Raw genomic sequence first — 12,011 nt, 5'->3', positions numbered from 1 at the left:
TCCTCCCAGCGCCGGGGGGTGCACGGAGAAACCACGGACCAGCAGGTGGATGTAAACCCACTGCAGGGCAGCTACACCATGAGACAGCCCTGCTTGCCAAACCTATAGCCACGAGTCTTCCGAGGTCTGTGACGCTGGAGGTCACAGCGGCAGTTAAAGAAACTGAGGACAAAACCACAGGAGGGCGTGATTTGCATTTTTGACTGAATGACTTTGCCCCTCTCTGGATTGTCCTCCTACCACACATGTGCCTTCAGAATAACAGCTAAAACCCACTGGGCCTCGCACCACATCCTCAACCACCTCCTCTCCAAGATCCAGGCTCCCAAACCTATTACACAGGGGCAGCTGGGGAAGCAAACAGGTGGGGAGGGGGGTTGCCCACAGTCACCCATTTTTCTTGCAATGAAAATCGAGCATCTGTACAACCAGGCGGTAAGATTGCAAAATACGTATTTGAGACCAAAATTATATGCCCAGCATTCTGCTTACTGCTTTCAGAACATTCTGCTCACCGCTTTCAGAAGAGACAGCTTCACAGTGACGGTCCGAGGGGACGGGTCCCTTGGTGATGGCAGCAATTGGCAGAGGGAGGTTTCTTCCAAACTTATTGTAAATCCTGAAATTAAATTGCTAGATGTCAATTTCAAATATTTTTTTCAAAGCAGTTATTGCCAATGTCACAGCGGGTACGGCAGATTAAACACACAACAACAGCCAGTACTATCTTGTTTTCGACATTCATATCTATTTAACTCAACTACTCTGTGGTCCTGCATTCCTTTTGGATTTATGGAATCTCGCTGGAAACCCAGAGTTTTCTTTGTGAATTCAGGATTGTCAGGAGAAGTGGAAAACAACGTCTGGAGTCATTTAACTGAGCTCACTGGCTGCATTTTCCATTGGAGACAAAACTTTGCTCTGAATAAACGTGCACATGTGTATGTTTGAATTACATATAAACCCATCTGTTAATCCAGGCATTGTGTGCATTTACACTCATTACTCACCGTCTTCTAAATCAATATCTGGATTTAGGAATTTCACATTTAAGTGACTAACTGAGCCCTTTTTGCAAAGTTGACAGGTGAAAGGCTATAGAAGGCATTTTCAATTTCAACCCAAACCCAGTAGGTGGAGAAAGGAGAATCTCTCTTTGCAAACACCATTAAATCTATGAAGCATTTGACAAGCTGCAGTGTGTGCAGAGGGGTGTTTGCCGTTCCTTCTCAGAGCAGCTGGACAGATGTTCAGCAAACACCATCACCCTGGAAGAGTCTGCCCATCCCTCTAAAAAATAAACGAGTGGTTTGTCACTGTAAGCTTAAATGAATGCTGCATTTAATGCAAATTAATAACCAAAAATGAGTTCAGATGATTAGGAGTGTGCACGTCCTGTCTGAGACAGATCTACCCATGTCCCTTCAGGTTGTTATGGTTCAGAAACACGACCCCCGTTTCCTCCCAGGACACCTGTGTGCGAGCGGCCCGGATGGCGCTGGGAGACGGAGCAGACGGGAAGCTCTGGTCGGATCCCAGTTAATCCAGCAGCAATAAGCTGAGGTGTCCTATGACAGAGCACTTCTTTGGGTTACAAACCTGCCATTAATAACACGCTAATAACCTCAGTATTCAGGTTACATCAAACTAGTTGACTACAAAATAAAACTGCGTATGTACAGCTGAGAAGAAGCTGCAGTTTTACTGTAGCTTTGAGACCAGAGAATGGTTTTGCTTAAACCTCAGTGGCTTCTGATTAAGCTTTGAACAGCACTCGCTAGTTTAGCTCTTGGCAAATGCTGGAAAAGAAGCTGGTTTGGGGAAGAGCTCTGGTGCTAACTCAGCCACCCCACCCTCGTCCCCAGAACACAAACCCCCATGGGCAGGAGCTCTTTGTGTCTCGTCCCCCTGGAAGCTCTCGAGCCTGTTACATCCCATACATCCCCAGAACACAAACCCCCATGGGCAGGAGCTCTTTGTGTCTCATCCCCCTGGAAGCTCCCGAGCCCGTTACACCCCATACATCCCCAGAACACAAACCCCCATGGGCAGGAGCTCTTTGTGCCTCATCCCCCTGGAAGCTCCCGAGCCCGTTACACCCCATACATCCCCAGAACACAAACCCCCATGGGCAGGAGCTCTTTGTGTCTTGTCCCCCTGGAAGCTCTTGAGCCCATTACACCCTGTACACCCCCTCCCCGTCCTGCTCAGAGTGTGCAAGCTGCAGGAACTCCTTTTGTCATGAAAACTTCTGGCTCTTGGCTTCCAGCATCAACCAAAACTCAGCTCCTCACCCAGAAAGAAGGCTGGTAAATCTTCCCTTCCAAGGGAGCTGTCAACAGCAGTGTATTGCATCCTAATTCACTTTAAAATAGTCAATGGGAGCTCAGTCTGTGCCTGTAATTACAGCTCCCAAACAGCCCTGGCTCTGGGTTTTGTGAAACAAGGCACGAGTCACCTGTGAGATCATTTTATGATTTTCCTGCACAAAACCATCTGTTTATTCTAAGACTTCAGTGTCTTGCAAGGGAACATTTCTCTCCCGACATCAAAGCGTTTGACCCCTGAACCGCTGGTGCCAAAAACCTTTCAGGCAAAACCTGTTGTCTAGGACTGAAAATCTCCGACCTGCAATTACTATATTTTTTACAGAAATACCTATCAAGCTCCATTCTGCTCCCAGAAGGAAGTGAACTACCCAGGGACGCTTTGTGATGCTTCCCATGCCCGATCCTCCATAAATAACGCGAGCGCACAGTCACCCGCGTCCCGTCCGCAGGGTCTGCCGGGGCTTCCACAGGAAGCAGAGATTTTCTCCCCATATAAGGCCAGAGCAAATTGCCCACAGGGAATGGGGGTATCCATATAAACACAAAAATATGTGCCGTGGCCCTTCCTATCTGTGCTGCTTCTTATAAATACAGGAAGAGAAGTATTTGCTATAGAGTCAGGTTTTCCGGACATTTTCTCTACCCAGCCAGATACCAGTGGAGCATGAACCCTGATTTGTTTTGTATGGTTGCTGTGTCCACCATCGCCAGCCCTCAGTTTCTCTACAGCATTAAACCAGTGATTCTTCCAGTCAATGGAGCTACTTGGACAACCAAAAGACAACCCAAACATAAAGAGAAAAGCATGTACTCGTGTGTGTACATTTGAAACGGCCTTAGACAGGTCCACAACCTCACTAGAAGAATTTAGATGGTCCATAACTTCAAAGAATCGTGGATTTTCAGCATCAACTACACCATTACTACCCTCACACCAGCTACATCAGCTTCGCAGAGAGCAGGAGACTCAGCAGCAATGGGGTGATTTTGGAAGATGATGCTACTGTGAACTCCTGGTCTAGTTTCCTAGCAGCTGTCTAATAATACCCCTGCGTGGTTTTTAACCAGACTGTTACTTTCAATAATTAAACGCAAGAAAAGGACTTGCAGAAGGAACCCGCTGCATCCTAGATCCAGAGACAGAAATGGGGTTCTGCGTATGTGCCGAGGTGCTGCTGTGCTTGGCCACGTCCCATCCACCCCACACCAAGCCGGGTGTCCGCAGGGCCCTTGGCACGCCAGGAACAAAACAAGCCCCTTGCTTTCCCGCAGCACAGATCTCTCCTGAGAGAATCCTGTCTGTGCTGCAGGTTAAACCGGGTTCTTCTATTTACAGTCCGGTTTAGTGCAGGAGAAAGAAGAAATCCAGCATTAATGAGGGACGGGGATGGGAAGCAGGGTGGATGGCCTGTTAGAGTGTATTTTCAAATGGTTTGATGATGGCAAATTCACAGCCAGAGACACCTTCAATCAGACCGGGCTGCTCGAAGTCCATCCAACCTCACTCTGAGCACATCCAGGGATGGGGCACCCACGTCACCCCCGGACAACTTGTTCCAGTGTCTCGCCACCCTCGTAGCAAACCGTTCCTTCCTTATATCTAATATAAACCTCCCCTCTTTCAGTTTAAAACTGTTGCTGCTTGTCCTGTCGCAACAGGACACAGTGACCCCGCTGCTGCAGACCTCGGGGTCTCCAAGGAGCCCTTCTCGGCGGGATTACAAGCTGCCGAAAAGCCTGAGGAACCAATACTTGCTCACAACTGCACTTTTCACCCAGGCTGGTAATAAAAAGTGTCCAATAAAAACACGACATTTCCTTTTCCATAAGCTGTTACTTAAGTGGATGTGACTGTATTTCATTATGGGGACAGCAAAGTGAAAAATTAGAAGCAGCAGCTCTGTTTCCCTTCAAACAACTTTGCAAGCTGTAGCACATCCTCGCTAACGTTTTGTTAAACACCTGCTCGTGCTGAGAACCTGCATGTGCAGGACACAGTGCAAAGCCCTCTATTAAAGTCCCTATATGTACAGTCCTCCTGATTGGGGGTACGGTGTGACTAATAAACCAAATCCTCTAATTGACACCGTCTGGAAAGCAGGAGACCCCTTTTAGGAAACACCTCCCAGCCGGAGGCTTTGACTGGGTTGTATTCCATAGGAGCAAAGTGTAGGAAATTCTCCTGCAAGCAGGATTTCCTATGCACATATATACACACATATATACACACACACACACACATATATACACCCCCCACTGCCTCAGGGCAGCGTGCAGAATAGACACCATTTCTCAGTCACCCCACTTTCTTCCCCCACCTCCAGCAACGCTCATACTGAGTTTCACCAGCCGCTATCTCATAGTTGGGGTCATTTCCCTTGAGGAAAACACGCAGCCCCGTCAAGAAACACTATATGTCTGCATTAGCGACCGGGCTGGGTCCCTGCAGCACTTCTAGATGGACAGGAAACCCGTTTTCTTCCAGCAATTACAGCAGAAGCGCTTCTGTCTGACCGGGACTTGCCTGGGGCGGCTGTACAACAATCTCACAGCATCAAGCTATCGCTTTCAGGCCATATTTGTGAATTATAAGGCGGTTTGCACCGCAGGACCGGGTACGGGCAGGTGTCCGCAGAGCCCTATGGCTTCTTGATTTTATGCAAGATATGTAGGCATTGCAATCAAAGATTGCTGCAAATTCAGATACAATTTAAAGATAGTTTTCCTGTATCCTTATGGAAATCCTTTACCTATGCTGCCAAGTATCCTGTGGCTCCTATTTAGCAAACAGCAAGAAGATACGATTGGTTCCATCTCTTTTGCTGCTCCTGCAAGAACTGGATCCCAGAGCCCCCCGTGACGTTCCCGCTGGTGTCTGCTCCGTGTCCCCCCGACACACAGTGACCTCATTTGTTTTGGCTGGTTAGAACCCAGAGAAATGAAATCCAGAGTCTATAGCTAATTGGGGTCAGGTTGAGATGATTTATGATCCGAGGAATGCGCCCGCTCTCGACACTATCACACCAACAACAGCATCAGCCGCGTATCGGCAAACTCCGGAATCAGGTTAAAATGGGGGATTTTGCAGAAAATGAGAAGCAGCACAGGAGGAGCTGAGGGAGGCGGCGAAGCGCTGGGCAGATGGGGAGGGATTTGATCTGTTAGGCTGAGCACCTTCTCTTTCCACACTGTCAATCAGTTCACCCTCAAGTCCTGATTTATTATGACTCAGAGGAGAGATGCTGCCAGGAACGGGGCTGTGCCAAGAAAATGTCATCTGTCTGGAATCCGGCAGGGAAAGGGGGGAAAAGAAGTGAGGAAGTTTGGGAGGAAGGTGGATTTGGCCTGGTCACGGTGTTCCTGTGTTCACTCAACCAGCTCCTGAAAAACACTGAAAAAGTGTTTTGGCATCACTCAAGAACCTGGAGCTCGATCCCGAGTCCGTGGGTTGTGCAGCACAACCACAGGCTGCCCGGCGGGAGCGCCCCGCACGCTTCCCCGCGTCTCCTGCTGTGCACCTTACATCAACAGCGCTCTTCTCTCTGGGGGCTTTGGGAAAGGATTACAAGGGAGCTTCTCCATACTATTCCATGGGAGATGAGCCCCCAAAATGTAAAGCTTCTTAGGAAAATGAATGATCACCACGAAGGGATGCAAAAAGCAGCCTACAATGAATCATCTGTGCTACATCTCAGAGACATCATATGCTGAAAAAGCAGAAGAACACGAGACTGAGTCACCCCCAGTAGAAGCCAGAACCCTCCAGTTCCAGCACAAAAAGAGCTCCGATCATAATTTTGTCCCTATAAATCTTTCCGACTTGCTCTGATCCGTGAGACCGGTGCAGAGCGTGGCCATAACTACATTTGGCAGCGCTTTTTGCTACCTGCAGTTTCACTCCCAAAGAAGCAGAGCGCGATAACACGGGGTGTTTATTCAGCTGTGCCTCTCCTGGGGATCCTGGAGAGAAAGAGAGATGTTCTGGCCTCATTAATCACTTCATTCTTTGCTGGAGTAAACAGGAGGAGCCCCAGGGGGTGTCTTTGCTCGGGAGGTTCCGCAACGCCGCGTTTGCTCAAAGAGCTGCTGAAAACACTGAACAAGCACCAAGATCCTTCAGTGGAAGGAGAAGATGAGCTGGAGCAGCTACGGGTGGTGAAAGGACTGAGCAACGGCCCAAGAAACCCTCTGTCCCTCCCGTCAAATCAAGCGGCGTCTCGGCTGCACCCAAAGTGAACAATTGTGAACAATCCCGATAACGTTCTCGCACTGAAAGTTATTATAAGGAAAAATAGAGATTTCTTTCCAAAACTTGGGTTATTGCTTTTAATTTTGGGCTAGGAAGAAAGAAGTCGTTTCAATTCGGCATGTGGGGGTTAAGAAGGGGATTTTCCTGGCTTCCCCATATAAATATATCCAGCGGGAAAAAAGACATTATTTACTCCCTTCAGGACCAGGAGCGGACTGTCCTGTGGGGCACATCTGTGGCTTTTAAACAGCAAACTTAACTTCATGTAAAATACGTATTTTATTTGTAAATCCTTAGGTTGTCAGTGGGCCGTGTACGGCACAAACCTCACCCGTGAGGGCTCCATTCAGAAAAGGTGCAGTGAGCGGTGACTCACTCCTTCCCCTCGCTGAGCGCCACGTCCTCCCTGCCAAGCCCGCTTGGCCCAGCACCAGCACCGAGCAGCTCGCAAAGAAAACAAGGGAGAAGCCTGATAAAGCAGGATCCTTTTCGAGTTATAACGTAATGCTTAAGGACGAAAAAAGTCCCAGCTCCTGCCACACTGTGATTGTCCAGTCCCAAGGCAACTTCTTTACTAAATAACTTCTCAAATTGTAACTCTACAGGTTTTTCTTCCTTCTTTTACAAACCATGTGCAGAGGTCACGCTGCTTTTTTCACCCGCTCTCCTGGGATTTACAAACTTTCTGCTCCATCCCCATTTTCTGCTTCCATGTCATAAAAAAGGTGGGTGAGAAGGGGGTGGTCAGTAGGTCAGAGAGGTTCTCCTGCCCCTCTGCTCTGCCCTGGGGAGACCACACCTGGAATCTTGTGTCCAGTTGTGGCCCCTCAGTTCCAGCAGGACAGGGAACTGCTGCAGAGAGTCCAGCGCAGCCACCAAGATGCTGCAGGGAGTGGAGCATCTCCCGTGTGAGGAAAGGCTGAGGGAGCTGGGGCTCTGGAGCTGGACAAGAGGACACTGAGGGGGGACTCATTCATGGGATCAATATGGAAAGGGGCAGTGTCAGGAGGATGGAGCCAGGCTCTGCTGGTGACAACCAGGGACAGGACAAGGGGCAATTGGTGCAAACTGGAACACAAGAGGTTCCACTTAAATATGAGAAGCAACTTGTTCCCGGTGAGGGTGGCAGAGCCTGGCCCAGGCTGCCCAGGGGGGTTGTGGAGTCTCCTTCTGTGCAGACATTCCAACCCGCCTGGACACCTTCCTGTGTAACCTCATCTGGGTGTTCCTGCTCCATGGGGGGATTGCACTGGATGAGCTTTCCAGGGCCCTTCAACCCCTGACACTCTGTGGTTCTGTGAAAAGCCCAAGGGGTTCAGTGTCCCGGGGGCAGATTGGCTGTATTATTTCCAATATTTTTTAAAATTGAAAATGTAGGAAGAGATGTGACCAAAACTTCTGCTTCCACATGGATGTTTTCAGCTTCTTCCCTGCGATTCATGTGCAAGAATAGAGTCAGCACCGATTGATCAACATCTAACTCTGGATAACTGACTTTCCTAGATCCCCGACTTACTTTGCATCCCTGAATTCCTCATTTTTACGTAATGAATGGGGATGGCAGATGATCTATCACTTTGTGAAAATATTTTACAAGTTAATTGAGCCAAATTAAGCCTGGCTGGAACTTAACGCGCAGCACAACATGAGTGATGAGCTTTTCACTGGGTCTCTGTTAATAACCTCTTTCAGGACGCCTTTCCCACTCCCATTGTGCTTTAACTGTGTTCCCACGTCGGGTGGGTTCCTGTTCGGTTTCTGACACGCGGCGCAGCCTCCTGAGAAGCAGCAGCAGCAAGGCAGAGATCTGCTTTCTGTCTTCTCATCCTAACAACCCATCAATACTGTCTGCAGCAGGACCAGAGGAAACTGCTTTGGGAACTAAAAGAATCCGATGAAAAATTAAATAGACTTTTTTTCCCAACTTCTTTTTTTTGCGGGGGGGTGGGTTATTTTGTATTTTTATGCCAGAAAACCCTTTCCTCCATAGTTCACTCTTAAGTCTACCAGACTAATCCTCTGTACTGTCCCAGGCTCAAGATGTCACAGCGATTACTCGGCTGACTTCTCCAGTACAAAAAGGCCGAGTGATAATTCTAAGTATACTGTGAATTAACTGTTTGGCAGGGGGGGAATCAGCTCAAAGTCCTGCAAGATGGGGGGGTCGCTGGAGCAGCGATGGCCATTGTCACCACCCAAACCACTGGGTGTCCTGCAACTCCCCGTTGTGTCTGACAACCCGCCGGTTGCGCTGCCGTTCCTCCTCTATTCCCTTCACCTGATGGGGGTTTTCTCGCAAACGTGCGGGTTGTTATCGGGGGGTAGCCGGGCTGCCTGCGGTGCCCTCTCGGACTAGAGCAGGACAGATGGCTCTTTCCTGGCCTGACAGCATTTGGAGGGTTAAAAGTCCGCCGCAAGTTTTGTGGCTTCTTTCCAAAAGGTTTCAAGTTAACACCAGAGGTCTCCTTATAGCTCACTCGCTTTAATAGATTTTTTCCCATTGACTTCTTGCTTTATAGACGATCATTTCCTTTTCTGCAGGGGAGCTATTTTCTGGGTCACTGATCCAACCAACTTAAAAGGGATTTCATTGATCAGGTTTTATTGGTGGTTCCTGCAGCCATACTGGGATAAGTTGCTGCTACCTGCTAACAGCTGCATGTCTCACTTTGGTACCCGGCTCTGGACATCACCAAGTGAAGTCTGGGTTCCTTTCTCCTGCCTTAATTAAGTGCTTGGTAATTAGCACCTTCTTTACCGCCTCAGTACCTCCCGTGCTTTGTCCTCTTTCATTTCTGTACAGCACAGCGGCCGCATGGCCAAGCGGTGCTGACAAAATCACCCACTTGTCGCATGCGGCTCCTTGTTCCGAGAGCATCTCGGTGTCTGCGCACACAAACACCCCCCAGCTGAAGAGCCGCGGACCCGCCAGCATCACAACGACAGGTGAAACCAGATCGTGACTCCCAAACCAAAACTGAGTGGAGTGTTTTAGGCCAGAATTGTTATTATTAAACAGTGGAAACTCAGGGGTAGAGCAAAGAGCAGGAAAGAGAGCAGGAAGATGGGGACAGAATTTTCAGCAGGACCTGTTGCAACAGGACAAGGGGTGATGGTTTAAACTAAAGGAGGGAGATCCAGGCTGGACATGAGGCAGGAATTGTTGCCCTGAGGGTGGTGAGAGCCTGGCCCAGGTTCCCAGAGAGGGGGTGGATGAACCATCCCTGAGACACCCCAGGCCAAGCTGGACGGGGCTCTGAGCACCCTGAGCTGGTGACGATGTCCCTGTCATGGCAGCGGGGGCACTGGGAAGGTCCCTCCAACCCACACTGTTTATGAGCAGAACTCAATGCAATCTCACATCATCAGGCCTCGGAAGCTGAAGAGAATGAGGGAATTTCTCTGCACTTCACGTTTCTTTCCAGGATACATGGAAAAGGAATCGAGGGCAGCAAACTGCTGCTCAGCCCCATTTCCCTCGAGGACACGTCCCTCGCTGGCACCTCATCCCCTGCTTCCTGAGCACGGATTCCTCTATTTGCTCTCACAAGTGCCCGGGTACATTATGGCCATATGACAATCAATTAACTGCTCACTCTATCACAATAAAGAAGCCACCCAACCTTATATAACTCTTCTAAATTGTTTTCCTACATTATCACATTTTGCTAAACTTATTCTGCCATAACTTACATCATTTAATTTCTCAAAGTGCTAATAATTTAATTGCTTCCTTCCTGCAGACAAAGTGCCTGAACCGTCTTCTCTCATTCAGAACACTATAAAAAGTAGCTGGCGTGAATACCTAAAAGGGGCGATTTTATCCACGAGTCCATCTAGAAGCTGCTTCTCAAAGAGTCTCTGCCGTGTCTCTTGCTTTTTGTTTCTCCACAGTGTAAAAATACCAGCTTGATGTTTGGTGCTCGATGCCAGCAGCAGGAACGGTGACCAAAACAAGAGGATCAGGACAACTTGGGGAGCACGGTTGTGTTCCCCAGCTCCCTCTGTGCACCCCATCGTTACTGGGGCTGAGTTGGGGCTGCACACACTATTTGCCATTTCCAGTGTGAGGATTTCTGTGTGTTCTCAGGTATTGTGTCACCCCATAGCCAAAGATAATTGATACCAACAAGCGACAACAAGACCCAGGACCTTATTCTCAATAAGTAACAACAGGGTATTGAAGAGCAGCTGGGCTGATTTCATACCTGACATAAGGAAACCTGAGCTCCTCAGCCAGATGTTTCTTTATTATTGTTGTTTTATGAAGCTGCAGCTCTGCTCCTGATCCCTTTCAGAGCACCTAGAGAGGTTTCTTCCAGCTTTCAGTGTGTCACTTTCTAAGCCATTTGCCATTTGTTCCCATTGGCGTCGGGATCCATCGCTGACCACAGCAGGAACCCAGCCCGGCCCTTCTCAAACCACCACAATGGATGGAAACAGCCAAACCACGGGGGGACGCAGGAGGGGGATCAGACACAGACCTCAATGGCAAAGCGACAAAAATAAGCTGTAAAACCAGGGAAGAAACATCTCAGGCAGCGTGAACTATAACGCTGGAATAAATCTACTGCTAACACTTTGTAAGCGTGAATCAGTTCATCTCTGGTTTGTGTATCACTGCTGAACTTCCCACACTCTGCGCTTAGAGAAAAACAGTGTTCAAAGGTAATTAATCACCCTGAATGTTGAATGCTGAGCTGCAAGTAGACACTCCAGAATCACATCCCCATATCTGATGAGCTCGGCTTTACAAACAAATGTGACACAGTTGTACAACAAGCACACGAGGAACAGAGGAGAAATTATCAAACGAGGGAGCGACGCAGTTAGTTATTTGTAACTTCCACTGACCTTCTGCTCCTCTGGGACGTTTCCTGACACAAAGCCGGCAGCTTTTCCAGGAATCCTCAGCTCCTCTCTTTGCTCAGGCTGCTTCTGCACCCGCCAGGTTGTCAACCAGCAACATCTTCACTATGTCAGTGTTATAAAACCAGAAGGATTCATATAGATCCCTAAGAGACCACAGGACACAAAAAGAAGCAGAAAGAGAGGAACAAACGGCTTTAAAGCACAATTCACCCTCTAAGACCGTTGTTGTCATCAGCGACTGGTCTTGCGTCTCAACAGCAGCACTGGTTTCACCTGTGATAATTAACTCACCATCCAGATCAGCTGTGCCATGATAACAACAGCCCCATCTTATTAGTGCTTGATTACCACTTTCCTTGTAAGGTGACATACTGTCTGCTTTTTGTTTCCAGCCCAAGAGCTCCCAATAGACATGAAATGCATCAAATAATTGGACCAAGTTGCCCAGACCAGTGGAAGAAAAACATTTCTCCGTTTTTGTGAATTTTGTGCTTCTTCTCTCCTCTTTGTTCATTAATGTTCATTATCTCTTAACCAGGGGATGTAGCACTAATAACCGA

The sequence above is a fragment of the Nesoenas mayeri genome, assembly GCF_963082525.1.
Source record: "Nesoenas mayeri genome assembly, chromosome: 26".
Taxonomy (NCBI): Eukaryota; Metazoa; Chordata; class Aves; order Columbiformes; family Columbidae; genus Nesoenas; species Nesoenas mayeri.
This window is presented reverse-complemented; position numbering follows the sequence as displayed.